At 53.7% G+C, this 12,152-nt stretch overlaps 1 protein-coding gene across 1 annotated transcript in view; it reads left to right on the plus strand.

Moving 5' to 3' along the window:
• RNF220 (ring finger protein 220) overlaps positions 1-12,152 on the plus strand; it is a 322,120-nt gene that overhangs the window by 219,310 nt on the left and 90,658 nt on the right. The gene's annotated exons all lie outside the window — the stretch shown is intronic.

The following is a 12,152-nucleotide window of genomic DNA, read 5'->3' on the forward strand; positions in this document are numbered from 1 at the left end:
CTGGTGGGGGGGCTGATACAGCCTTGGAGGGGCCAGGCTTGGAATGAGACACGAAACGAGGGACCCCTCTGCCGGCGTCTGCTGTGCACAGTTGATAATGTTGGAAATACCACCCCTATGCATTGGTCGAGGCTGTGTGAGCGATCGCAGGGCACAGGCTGGCTGTGTGTCACCTACACAGTCCTTGGCAGCAGTCCAGGCCTGGCACTTTGGAAAGTGCTGGGAGATTTCTGAGCCAGACTCCGGGGCTGGGGGAGCAGGGACCTGCCTGTCAAGACTGGTGGAGGTGGGTTAGTTTAACTCCAGACCTCCTCCAGCCGCCTGTCGTTTACTCAGGACCCATCTGTGTGCTTTCGTCTTGCCCTGCACTCCCCCACAGGTGCCTCCCTCCCCTGGCAGAGGCCTGGCTGGGAGATTAAGTCCCCGAGGTAAAGGCGTGCATTCTGTTCGCTGGCTCCCTGCCCCTGAGGAGCTGTCACTCACCGCTCTGGGTCAATTTTCATGGCAGCATGTCAAAGAAAATCCAATCACTCAACATGGTATGTGATGAATCCACGATTATTATATCGGATTCTTCTATTACTGGAGCTGGCAGAGATAGGGAGATCCCGGCTCCAGGAGCTAACCCACTCTCCCTCCCCAGCTTTCAGCTGCAGCGGAGGGGGGCTGGCTGGGCACTGCTAAGAACCCCGTTGTTGTGAGATGTCCCGATTCCCTGTCCCTTCTGTGAGAGCCGCACTGATCTGCCGATGAGTGCTGGCTGCAGGGCACTGCCCGGACCATTGACGTGGGGGGGCGGCTTGCCCCCACCCCTGTGAGTGCTGCCCTGATACGGCCAGCAGGCAAGTGGAAGCTGGCGTGACAGTAGCACCAGCTGGTGCTTAGCCTCTGGCAGGGGCAGCACCTTCGGCAGAGCCCCAAACAGCTGGTTCTGTTTCTGAGTGATCTTCTCTGGCACATCTGCATGTCCCTGGGAGCTCTTAGAGATCCTGGCCTCCTCTTTGGGGCTCCCAGCTGCTGTTCCTGGTCCTGAATTGATTCCACCCCTGCTCCTGGTGGCCTTGGTTTTCTGCTGTGCCTCAAGCCCCCTCGCCCAGATGTCCTCTTCCCAGAGCTCTCCCACACGGGGGATGCAGCCAACTGCTGAGTCCCCACAGGCCTGGGAGGAGACTTGCAGATAGATACTGAGCTGGCTTGGAAGTCTCCTCTGAGCTTGCAGCAGAAGCAGGGGCATTGAGGAGTCCTTGAGCTCCCCACCCCTTCATGCCCTGTGACACAGCCGCATGTGCTCCTGGTTCCTGACAGGTGTCTCCCGCCAAGGGCAGTTTCGCTAGGTGAGAAAAGGAGGGCAGCTTGGCTGGAGGAGAAGTCTTGGAGCAGGAGATCCCTTAGCAGTGATGGAGATGACCCAGAGGAGGAGAGGAAGGTGGTTCTCACCGGCCCAGGAATACACCTTCACAGCCTTTAGGTTCCTGGCAGCACTTTCCTCCCACCAGTGCTGTCCCCGGGGAGAAGCTACGTCAGGACTGCCCCGAGAACACAGTCGCCCCCTGCCGCTGTGCAGCATGAATGGGGGCGAGGAGGCATTTCTGCAGACGTCTTTAAAAGCCTTCCCAGTCCTGGCACAGCACTGCAGGCCTCCGAGGAAGCAGCGCAGCAGACTTCGCCCGGGAGGAGCGGGTGTGGGGAAGAGGCTGGCACGAAGAAGGAGCAGGAGGAGGAAGGCCCTTCTGCAGCCCCTGGGGGACAGGCCTTTGTGTGGCTTCGCTGCTCAGCACCTGTCCCAGTGCGGTCCTGAGGCTTGAGTGGCCTTCCAAGCACTGGCCTCGTAGGAATGATAATTAGACTAATAGCAGGCAAAATATCTTCAGGGTCTCCATCCTAAAATGGCCCCAGCCGCTGGCACGTGCTCCGTTAGCTGCTTGCTTACCTGTGCTCCCCAGAGACTCTGCTGCTCTTCCTACAAAGCGGTGCCTCGAGCAATCAGAGAGGAGGTGCTGAACCCCCTGAGTCCAGGGTCACATGAGTCATGGGTGGGCTGTTGTTCAGCCGGTAAACGACCAGCCGCCCCTTTTGAGCACAAACTTCCTGCAAGTAGATGAAAAGCCTCTTTATTTTTACACACCCCTTTCCCCAGCACTTGTAATTTTCCGCCCAGTCTGCTCCGTGACTAGTTCCTTGCTGAGGAAGGGATTGTTCAGGGGCAGTTGGCTCTGAGTATCCAATATCTAAAAACTTCTCCCTGCCTTGGTTAGTGTATGTTGGAAGGCCAAGTCACACAGCGTTACAGCTGTTCCTTCTTCAGGTAAGCGTAACTTGGTGCCCCAGGCAGCTGATGCGAATCCTAGTATAATAACTGCCTTTTCCCAGTACTCAATTCACCTGTGGAACTCACTGCCACAGGCTATTGCATAGGTCAAGAGCTTCATAGGATTCAAAAAGAGGTTAGACATTTATCTGGATGATGGGACTGTCTGCAGGGTGAGTTGAAGAGCATGCATCTAACCTTCTGGGCATGATGGGATTGTTGATGTCTGAGCGATAGGGGCGAGGAAGAATAATCCCCCCTTACCCCATAGCTGCTCCCTGGGTTCTCTTGCACCTTCCTCTGGAGGGGTGTCGCTGACTGCTGAAGAAACTGGGCTCCTCTCTACCAGGAGCTCACAATTTGTCCACTTACAAGTCATTCTCCGCCCCCTGTCCCAGCCTGCAAGCTGGCGGTTGTTGCAGTCCAGTGGCAAAGGAGGATGGCTAGAAACAACGTCCATTTCTTAGCCCACAGAATGCTCATGGATGATTTATTTAGGTCGGTGCCCTGCTTCAGTGAGGGTGCTTCAAAGCAGGCAGCTAACATCCTGCACGGGGAGACCTCCGGCCGTGCTTGGAACTCGGCTACAGGCCTGATTTCTTGGACTTTTCTCCTCGCTTTTTTACAGCCTCGGAGAGCAGATTGAAAAAGAATTACTGCCCTAGTGAGAAATCTGACCACTAAAGCCCCCCAGGGAACAAGAGCTTTGCCGGCAGGCGAGATTTGGAGCCTTAAACCTTGACAAAAATCTCTGCTTTAAAGCCTTCCCAGCTGCCTCGCTCTAAATGGAATTGCGAACGCAGCCAGCAACCTCATCCGGAGCAGCGTCTAGAGCAAGAGACTAGGCTCAGATTTGCTGTGTTCTTTATCCTAACTCTGCCAGGTCACTGGCTTGCTGGGGGGAGTCACTTTGCACAGCTGTGCCACAGCTTCCCCAGCTGCCACCCTGGCTTAAAAGCGAAACCTACGTGGCAGAACTCAGCGGTGACATCAGAGCGGTCTACAGGCATCTGAAGGGTGTGAACGCTGCAGGGAAAGGGGGCAGGAAACTATGCAGGATGAGTGCAGGAGCTGTAAGTAGGAGTGCTGGCAGGGAGTGGTGCCAGGAGGCAGAATAGCAGGTGAATCTGATAGGCAGTGGGTCTGTCTGTCTGTCTAATCCATCTCACCAGCCTGCTGTACTTCTGAAGTACCTCTCCCCATGGTGCCTGCCTCGCTGCCCAGCTCCCAAGGGAAGCAGTGGACAAGTCTATCGCTTGGAACATTTCAAGCTAGGCTGGATGTAACGGGCAAAGACATCCGGTCGTCTTGCCCTGACTCTCCAGGGAGGGGGCCTGGCTAATCAAGTAGGTTTGCTGTCCGGACAGCTGCAGCGCACAAGCTGGCCCCACATCCAGTGGCTTAGTGGGCAGGGCTCCCAGAGCCAGGTGCTCATCCCAGCTGGGCAGCTGGCAGGGGGCAAGTCAGTCCTCTCCCATTCTGTGTGGGTCTTGTGCCTTTTGTCTGTAAGTGCCATAGGGCTGAGGCTGCCTCTTCATATGTGTGTGCACGTGTGCGTGCGTGCGCGTGTGTGTGTGTGTGTGTGCATGCACGTGTGTGTGTAAAGCCCAGCACAACGGGGGCCTGATACCACGTTGCACCCTGGAACATGAAGCCCCCACAAAAGGTGGGTGGTGTACAGTGAGCTCCTCCCCCATAGCCTGCTGGTTCTTGTACCAGCCGTCGTGTGACACGTTTCACGCCCAACGCCTGTCTCGCACAACCCCCGAGCCAGCCACCCCCTCTACGGTAGCCAAGAGGAGCTTGTGCTTTGGTTTTCCTGGCACCAGGATGGGGCCCAGAAGAAAGTTTCGGGGACTAAACACTCTGGTCTTAGCATCTTTGTGTGCAAGATCCTCCAGCACTAACATCCGAAGCAGCCTGCGGAGTGGGAGTGTTGGGGGTGGGGGGCCGGTATCGGTAGTTGCTTTCCGGTTACGGTTCTCAAGTGATAACAGCTATTAGCAACACTTTGGCTGCTTCCCTAGTGCGGAGGGGAGGGCAGGAGACAGAAAACATGTCAAGCCACCACCTCCATGCTAAGTGATAAGTGCCCATTTAGACGGCGGAGCTGGGGCTGAACGCGTGGAGCAGGAAACGCTTTGTGCCAAAATGAAGAGGGCGGCCGAGCTCTGGAGAAGGCAGGTTGGGGTGTTTGTTCTGCTGACAGCAGCTCCGATAGATGTTTTAAGAAAAATAGACTCCCGGTGTTTTTCTGGGGCTGACGGAAAGCAAGAGTCCAGCACTTAATAGGCTCAAATGGCCGGCCTTGAAAGGGAACAGACCGCCAAAGGCATCTGCTAGCGGCTGCCTGGGCTGACACCTGACCCAGAAGGTAGTTAAGGATGGGGGAGGCGACAGCTAGGGTGCGCTGACAATTTCAGTCCATTTCCTTGTGCAGGGGCTGCCCCCTGAAAGGAGCCCTCCCTCCCCAACTCTGCCGCGTGAGTGTACCACTCCCGCCCTCTCTCAGGCCTCGTGCTGTGCAAGAGCCCCATGCGTGTCAGCAGAGGCTTGTGTCCCTGGGCAGCAGACACCCAGAGGTCTGTCTGTGTGTGCATGCGCACGTTGCTCTCCCACGGCTCACACAGCTGGGCCTGGCTACACACACAGGTACCCACATACGTAGGAGCACATATCTGTGTACACAGCCATGCACCGTTACTTGTGCACGTGCAGGCACTGCCATTCTCCTGCCTGTGGCATGCACACGCATGCCAGTCCTTTCACACCCGGCTACCCCCGTAGTATTTTCAGACACACACAGGACACGTGCAGTCCTGGGGCCTGATGCTCTGCAGAGCAAAGAAATCACCTCTCTGGAACACAGGGAATTCAGCTTTCATCGACACAACCAAAGGGCCTGCTCCTGTGATGTGCTATGGCTGCTTTGCCCTGCTTCCGCACCGTGGCCCTGATGCCAGCCACGGGTGATCTCTGCAAGAGGCACACAAAGGCCAGAATGTTTAGTGCTGTAATTAAGACTGTTACAAGCCTCTCTCTTTCCCTTCCCCTTTCCTGCTGGTGTGGCAGGAGGCACGGCTGGAACACACTGATACTTGGCTACATTTTTGGTCCTTTGGGGCTATCTGCAGCCAGCGTAAATTAGAGCTCCCCTCGGGCTGCTCTAATTTGGCATGAGGGAGCCACTCTGCCCGTCATTGCTGTACAGCTGGGGGAGCTTTGAGCTTTAAACACGCAGGCATCTGTGCTAATGGCAGTATCGTTTTTAACTAACTGAGAACAAACATTCTTAACTGAAACAAAGCTGCTGCAACCACTACAGTCACCGCCCAGTGATACCTGGAGCACTTGGGTCCACATACACAGAGAGGGAAATTCACCCGCAGGCAGAGGGCCAGCACACGATCAAGGCTCCTTCCAGGACTTACATAGTATTTAAGACTTGCGCTCAGACTTCTGCCCAGGGTTTGAATTCCACCAGCCTGCCATCTCCGCACTTGTATACATGGTCACATACAACCATGGTCCCAGCCACGACCGCTCCCCCAAACACCCGTAAAACCTCTTCCCCCTCCAGCTCTTGGAAGACAGAAGAAAGTAAAAGATCACTCCTGTGAGCCATGCAGGAGCCAGGGCTGGCCAGACCGGCAGGAGGGGAAGCAAGGGAGGGTGAGTACATGGCTTGGGCAAGATTGATGGCCTCGTTGCCATTAAGAAAAAAATTAGCCGGTGGCGGCTATCATATTAAAGGGTGAAGAAGCCGTGAATTATTTTCTTAAAGATCTTATCGCTTACAATGATAATTTTACCTTCCAAAAGGCCACTTTTAATGAGGAGAGCCAGGCAAAAAGTCATGATTTAATGCCAGATTTTTTTTTCCAAACACATTTTACTGCTTTTTTGTCCACGTTTAAAAAGCGCCAATGACCTTTTTTTATTTAGCTTGCCCCAGGTGTAATGCTGCGGCTGATCCTCTTAGGGTTTATAACCTCTGCAGAGAGTGCCTCTATCCAGTGAGAGATGATTTAAAGGGGAGGGGGAAATATGAGGCTGCACCGTCACTGGCACATGGCCCTTGCTGTGTCTTTCAACCCCCAAATGTTGGCTTGGCTTGTCAGGGAAGGCCAGAGGGTTTGCCCGGAGATGTTGGCACAGGGATAGGAACCCTGGTGAGGCACAAGCTGGCCAGGCTCTGGATCTGTATTATAGGTCAGGGCCTGGGGCCTGGGTCAGGGCAGAGCTCTGGTTCCCCAGGAACAAAAGGAGCAATTCAGTGTCAAGGTCCATTGTCCGTGCAGTGTGGGATCCTGCTGGGAGGTGCGTGGGCTAGATACTTGCTTTCATCTTATGGGAAGAGGAGCAGCTCCAGTCCAGTGTGCCCAGTAATTTTTTTCTATTCATGGGCAGAATAAATTTTGTTACTTGCAAGCAGACTTGTGCGGCTGTGCACCACCCATAGGCACACGCACTGCTGCCTGTGGGCACTCTGGTAACCAGCTGGGCAGCACCTGACTCTCTCCTGGGCAGCTGCCCAAATGCTTAGCTTACAGGGAACACTGGTCCAGAGGGCTTTGGAGTCAAGGAGTCGTAGCAGCCTGATGGGCAGAGAGTGATGGCAGTGGAACATGAAACATCCAGCATTTCTGGGCTGCATCGGAATCTCCTTTGCCCGTCTCACACCTGCAAACCCGCCATAGCCATGCATGCCACCGAGCTGGAGGACCACGTCAGGCATGCCTGAGCCATGCGTGAGGGAGCCATTCTGTAAAGAGGGGATGGAGCTAGATTTATGCGCCCCGGAAGACAGATTTCTCCGACAACTTATAGTCCCAGCTACAATGGCACGACTAAAGTGAGTGAATCTGATTACAATACAGCTAGGCCCCGACAGGATTAACACGCAGTACAGCTTGGTTACCAAGCTGCCTGCTGCCGTGCAGAAGCCCGCAGCTGCAGCCTGCTCAGGAAGACAGATGACGTATGGCTTGGCCCAGGCGGCACTGCAAGACAGAACCAGGTTTGCACTGAGTTGTAGCTAGCCCCTCGCCCCCACCAGGCTCGTTCCTGTGCTGAACAGCCAAGCGTCACTTGGAGGGGAGTAGATAAAATAACCAGTGCCGCCAGCGGTGGCGGGATTTCAGGCCTTGCGTGGTTTGTGCAACGGCTGCATTTCGTGGGTGCTACTCGTGCACCAGCCGAGTGACTTGTGACGGTCGCAAAAACTAGGTGTGTCCAGAGACGGAGAGTTTGTGGGGGCAGGGGACGAGCTCCGGTCTGGGGGGAGGTGCTGAGCATTTTCTAATGATTGTTAATGCTTTGGGAGGCCTCAAATGTTACGTGTCATTTTGACTAGGGCAGGTTCCCACCATCTGGAATGGTGAAAAACTCGTGAGGAATTTGTGTGAGATTTTAGCCACATCTAAACTAGGCTACAGGCTCTGCCAGCTCTTGCGCTGACCCAGAGCCAAACCTGCAGGGATGGACTCAGGATTTGGTTCCTGAGGGTCCCCAGCCCTAGTCCCTAAACTCATGGGGTGGGGAGTCAGCTCTCTGGCTCAAGCCTTTCTCTCTCTGATACTGATCTCCTAGGGAATTCCGCTTGCCTCCCCTGCCCTCCGACCCAGTGTTCTGGTCCCTCCAGCCCGGGTGCTGGCCAGTGTCCCGTGCAAGCTGAGCACTGGGGCAGCCACCCAGGAGAGGGTCAGGTGCCCCTCAGCTGACTGGCAGAGCGCGCTTAGCCACCGACAGCTGGCAGCGTGTGTTTCTGTCGGTGGTGCACAGCCACACATCACAACATTTATTCTGTGGTGGATGGCAAATGTTAGGGGAACACTGGTGCTGAGGCGCTTCGAACACAAGGGCTACGTCTACACTAGCTCCAAACTTCGAAATGGCCACGCAAATGGCCATTTCAAAGTTTACTAATGAAGCGCTGAAATGCATATTCAGCGCTTCATTAGCATGCGGGCGGCCGCGGCACTTCAAAATTGACGCTGCTCGCCGCCGCGCGGCGCGTCCCGGCGGGGCTCCTTTTCGAAAGGACCCCGCCCACTTCGAAGTCCCCTTATTCCCATGAGCTGATGGAAATATGCATTTCAGCGCTCCATTAGTAAACTTTGAAATGGCCATTTGCATGGCCATTTCGAAGTTTAGCGCTAGTGTAGACACGGCCAAGGTGATTCAGTTTGGGGGTGTTTACATATGTTTATCTCATAGAGCTGCAAGGGACTGTATGAGAGCATCACCTCCAGTCCCTGCACTTAAGCAGGGCCTCTCGTCCGGGCAGATTTTTTGTTTTAAATCTCTTTGCCCCGGTCCCTGAATGGCCACCCCAAGGGCTGAGGTCACAAGTCTGGGTTTAGCAGAGCAATGCTCAAAGCACTGAGCTATCCCACCCCCCTGGAAAGAGGGAATCTGTGTCACAGGCCAGTGTTCAGCCCATGACTTAAAGGACAAGCAGTTGCTTCATCTCCCCTAACGGGCTGTCTCGGGTCGTCCTGGTGCTGGGTCGTTCTTCCCTGACAAGGGCAGAGGCCAGATGAGGGCAGGTCCCAGGGCTGAGGGGAGACTCCCTGAGCACCAAGCGTTAGTACCACTAGGCACCGCAAGACGAGGCAAACAGGGTTACCGCTCTCCCACTCCATGCCAGCGGCACTAGTGGGGCAAGCATGAGCTCGGCATGCAGAGGGCAGATGCCCCCCCCAGGTGGCAGGCGACAGCCCTGAAATGACTGGTTAGGGAAGGGAGCCTGTGATGGGGATGGTGGCAGGGTCGGCCTCGTGTAGAAATAAGCTTGGCCTCAGCCCTAACCCTCAGGCCTGGCGCCTGCTTTCCCCCGGCATCAGCTGTGACAGTCCTGCTCGGCGCCAGGAAGGTAGAGCCGTCACCACGGCACGGGGAAATGAGAAACCCAAATGAAGTCGAGTTTGCTGCCCGCCCAGGGGAAGTGTGACTTGGCATTGCGAGCACTGTGTTTAACATGCTGGCGAGGGGCTCCGCTTTGAAGGGCTTGCACACAATTTAAAAATAGACAGTTTATTAATCTAAACTGCAAGTGTATGTAGAAGAGGCCTCGAGATTGACATCTTTGGGATTAGTTTAGCCCTGCGTTTTTCCAGAGGTCATCGCCATGGTGCTCAGGAGGGCTGTGGAATAAATGGGGCCGGCGTGCTTCCCGGGACTGCACGCTAAAAACTAATACATAACGTTTAATTTACTGTCTCCAGAGCTAGCCTGGCCATTTTTCACATAATAATATTGGATTAGAGCTACCGGCGGCTGTGGGCGGAGCGGGGGGCGGAAAGGATTGGTCTGCTGGCCTGGGGGAGGCAGGGGGGACGCTGTGTATTTTTCTCGCCTGGAGGCAGATGTGTTTAACCCCCCCAGTACTGGGGCAGGCAGCTTATTTCAGCAGTGACAGGGTGTTCCACTGCAAGGGGAGGCTGCCTGGCTTGCAGATTGCTGCCTGACGCCGAGAGGCAGGCCGAGTCCTCCAGCCTTCATCTGGCAGCCCGTTTTGCAGGCTCAGGCCTTTCAGAGTCCTCCTTGCCTCACCCTTTTTTATTTGGGAGGGGTCCCTCTTTTTTCAAGAACTTGGTAATTTTCAACAGAATTCCCCTCCTCCCCCAGAAGTCCCAAAGGTCTGTTACAGAGCCACTTCAGGAATAACCTCCACACTAAGGAGGAGAAAGGGAAATACAACCTTCTACAGCAATGTTGGCGGCCCAGGACAGGGCAATGCATTGCGGCAAACACATCCCAGGGTGGGTAGGAGCCTACAGCCCCTCTGTGCACCAGGCCTGCCTCACGTTCCCATCACAGGTTCTTTTGAAATGAACAAACATTCCTTAGCCAGGCCAGCCGTACCCATGCAGACCCCCAACAGAATGAGGGTGACATCTGGACTTTCCATTAATTCCTGCTGGGGTCAGGGTGATTCTGAGCCCCCCAAGGAACAAGGGCTTAACTCCAGAGAAGCTTCCCTTGCCCCTAGCCTGGAGCCTGGGGGGTATGTGAGAATCCCTGTTGGCTGACCACTCAGGTCTGTCTACACTGCACACTACACCTGGGCTCTGACTCAGGTGTGAGCCCGAGCCTTCCTTCCGTCACACCCACATCAGTCTGACTTGGGTTAGCAAGCGGCCAGGACCCCACATCCTAAAAGAACCTTCTAAGAGAGTAGAAGAGAGCATGGAAGGCTGCTGCAGCTACTGAGATCAGAAGGTCTGCATGCGCAATAGGGATGCATTAGCAGTGCAGTGAGAACTGGGTCCAGCAATTGTAAACCCCATTGGTAATGCAGTGTGGATGCTCAGACATGGGCTGGGAAACCCTGAGTGCACAAGTCCAGGTCGCCAGATCCTGGTTTATATGCCCCAGTAGTGGGCCCCCTGAGGATCACATCTTGCCAACTGGCCATCTTGTTCTGCTGACTCAGATGCTGTTTGCCATGGCTCCTGTCTCCCCAGAGAAGACACTTTTGGGGTTGAATTTCTTCCATCTTTAATATCAGCCCAAGAGCAGTAGTTTCTGTAAAGTATTCGTGCCCCCCAAGAAATGGTGTCTTCTATCCGTCCTGTGCCTGCACTTGGCCTGCACGTTTCATGAGTTACTCTTCTTTCCCTTTGTGCACTTAGTGTCCTTTATTGCTGCTTGCTGCCGGCTGGTCCTCAGAAACACACGCTGGGCGAGCTGGACTCTCAGGGCATATCTTTGAGATCACTCGCTTTACTGTGTCTCTTGTGCAGAAGTCCAGGCTTGGGCTGTACTAGAAATGCTGCAGTGGAACAGATGGTGCTGTACTCCTGCAGGCCTGTGGTGTAGACACACAACCGCAGCAACAGAAGGACTCCTTCTGTCTCTGTAGTAAACCGCCTCCCCTGAGAGGTGGGTGCGACATTGGCAGAAAAATGCTTCCTTCAACCTAGCACTGTCTCTGCTGGGGTTTAGGTCCGCTTATTTACCTCTCTTAGGCCATGTCTACATATGCCCCTCCCTTTTGGAAGGAGCATTTAAATGACATGGATTGGAACTGGTTAATAAGGAGATGCTATGAATATTCAGCACCTCATTAGCATAATGGCATCCAGTGCTGCTTTCAAAATGCAAACTGGCCATATAGACGTGGGGGCTTTGAAATAACCCCCTGACTTCGAAATTCCCTTATTCCCAACTCATTCTGGGGTTTATTTCGAAGCACCCGCCTCTACACAGCCAGTTCGTGTTTCAAAAGCAGCACTTTTGAAGAGCACCTGGCCACCGTTATGCTAATGGGGTGCTGAATATGCATATCAGCACCTCATTAACCAGCTCTGATCCATGTCATATGCGCCCCTTCCGAAAGGGAGAGATATGTGTAGACATGGCCAAAGAGGGTGTTTATTCCACCCTTGAGTGACGTTGTTAGGTCATCCTAACTTTCTCATGTATACCAGCCATTAGCTAATTTGTATTTTTCATAGACTTTTTCCTCAAACTCTCCTACTAATAAAATCAAATTATTACTGGATATATGTCCTTTGTCACACTACACCTGGGATTTCCCCTTGGCATTGGGGTGAACTACAGTTATACTTCCTCGCTATTGATTTGATGATTATCAATATATTTGGCACAAATAAAAATAATGTTCTGATTTTTTCCAATCCTTGTGCAAAAATCTGTTCTTCCAGACACTGTGTATTAAAATATATTTGAGTAATGGTAAATACAATGTGATGTGTATTAATGAAGCACCTTTATTAGTGATATGTTATTACTGCGACATTTAATGTAATTTAAGTGTATACTAACTGACAATGCTGTTTAGTGTTGCTGTGCATTCTTACGCTTTCATCCGTTG

The sequence above is a fragment of the Carettochelys insculpta genome, chromosome 9 (assembly GCF_033958435.1).
Source record: "Carettochelys insculpta isolate YL-2023 chromosome 9, ASM3395843v1, whole genome shotgun sequence".
Taxonomy (NCBI): Eukaryota; Metazoa; Chordata; order Testudines; family Carettochelyidae; genus Carettochelys; species Carettochelys insculpta.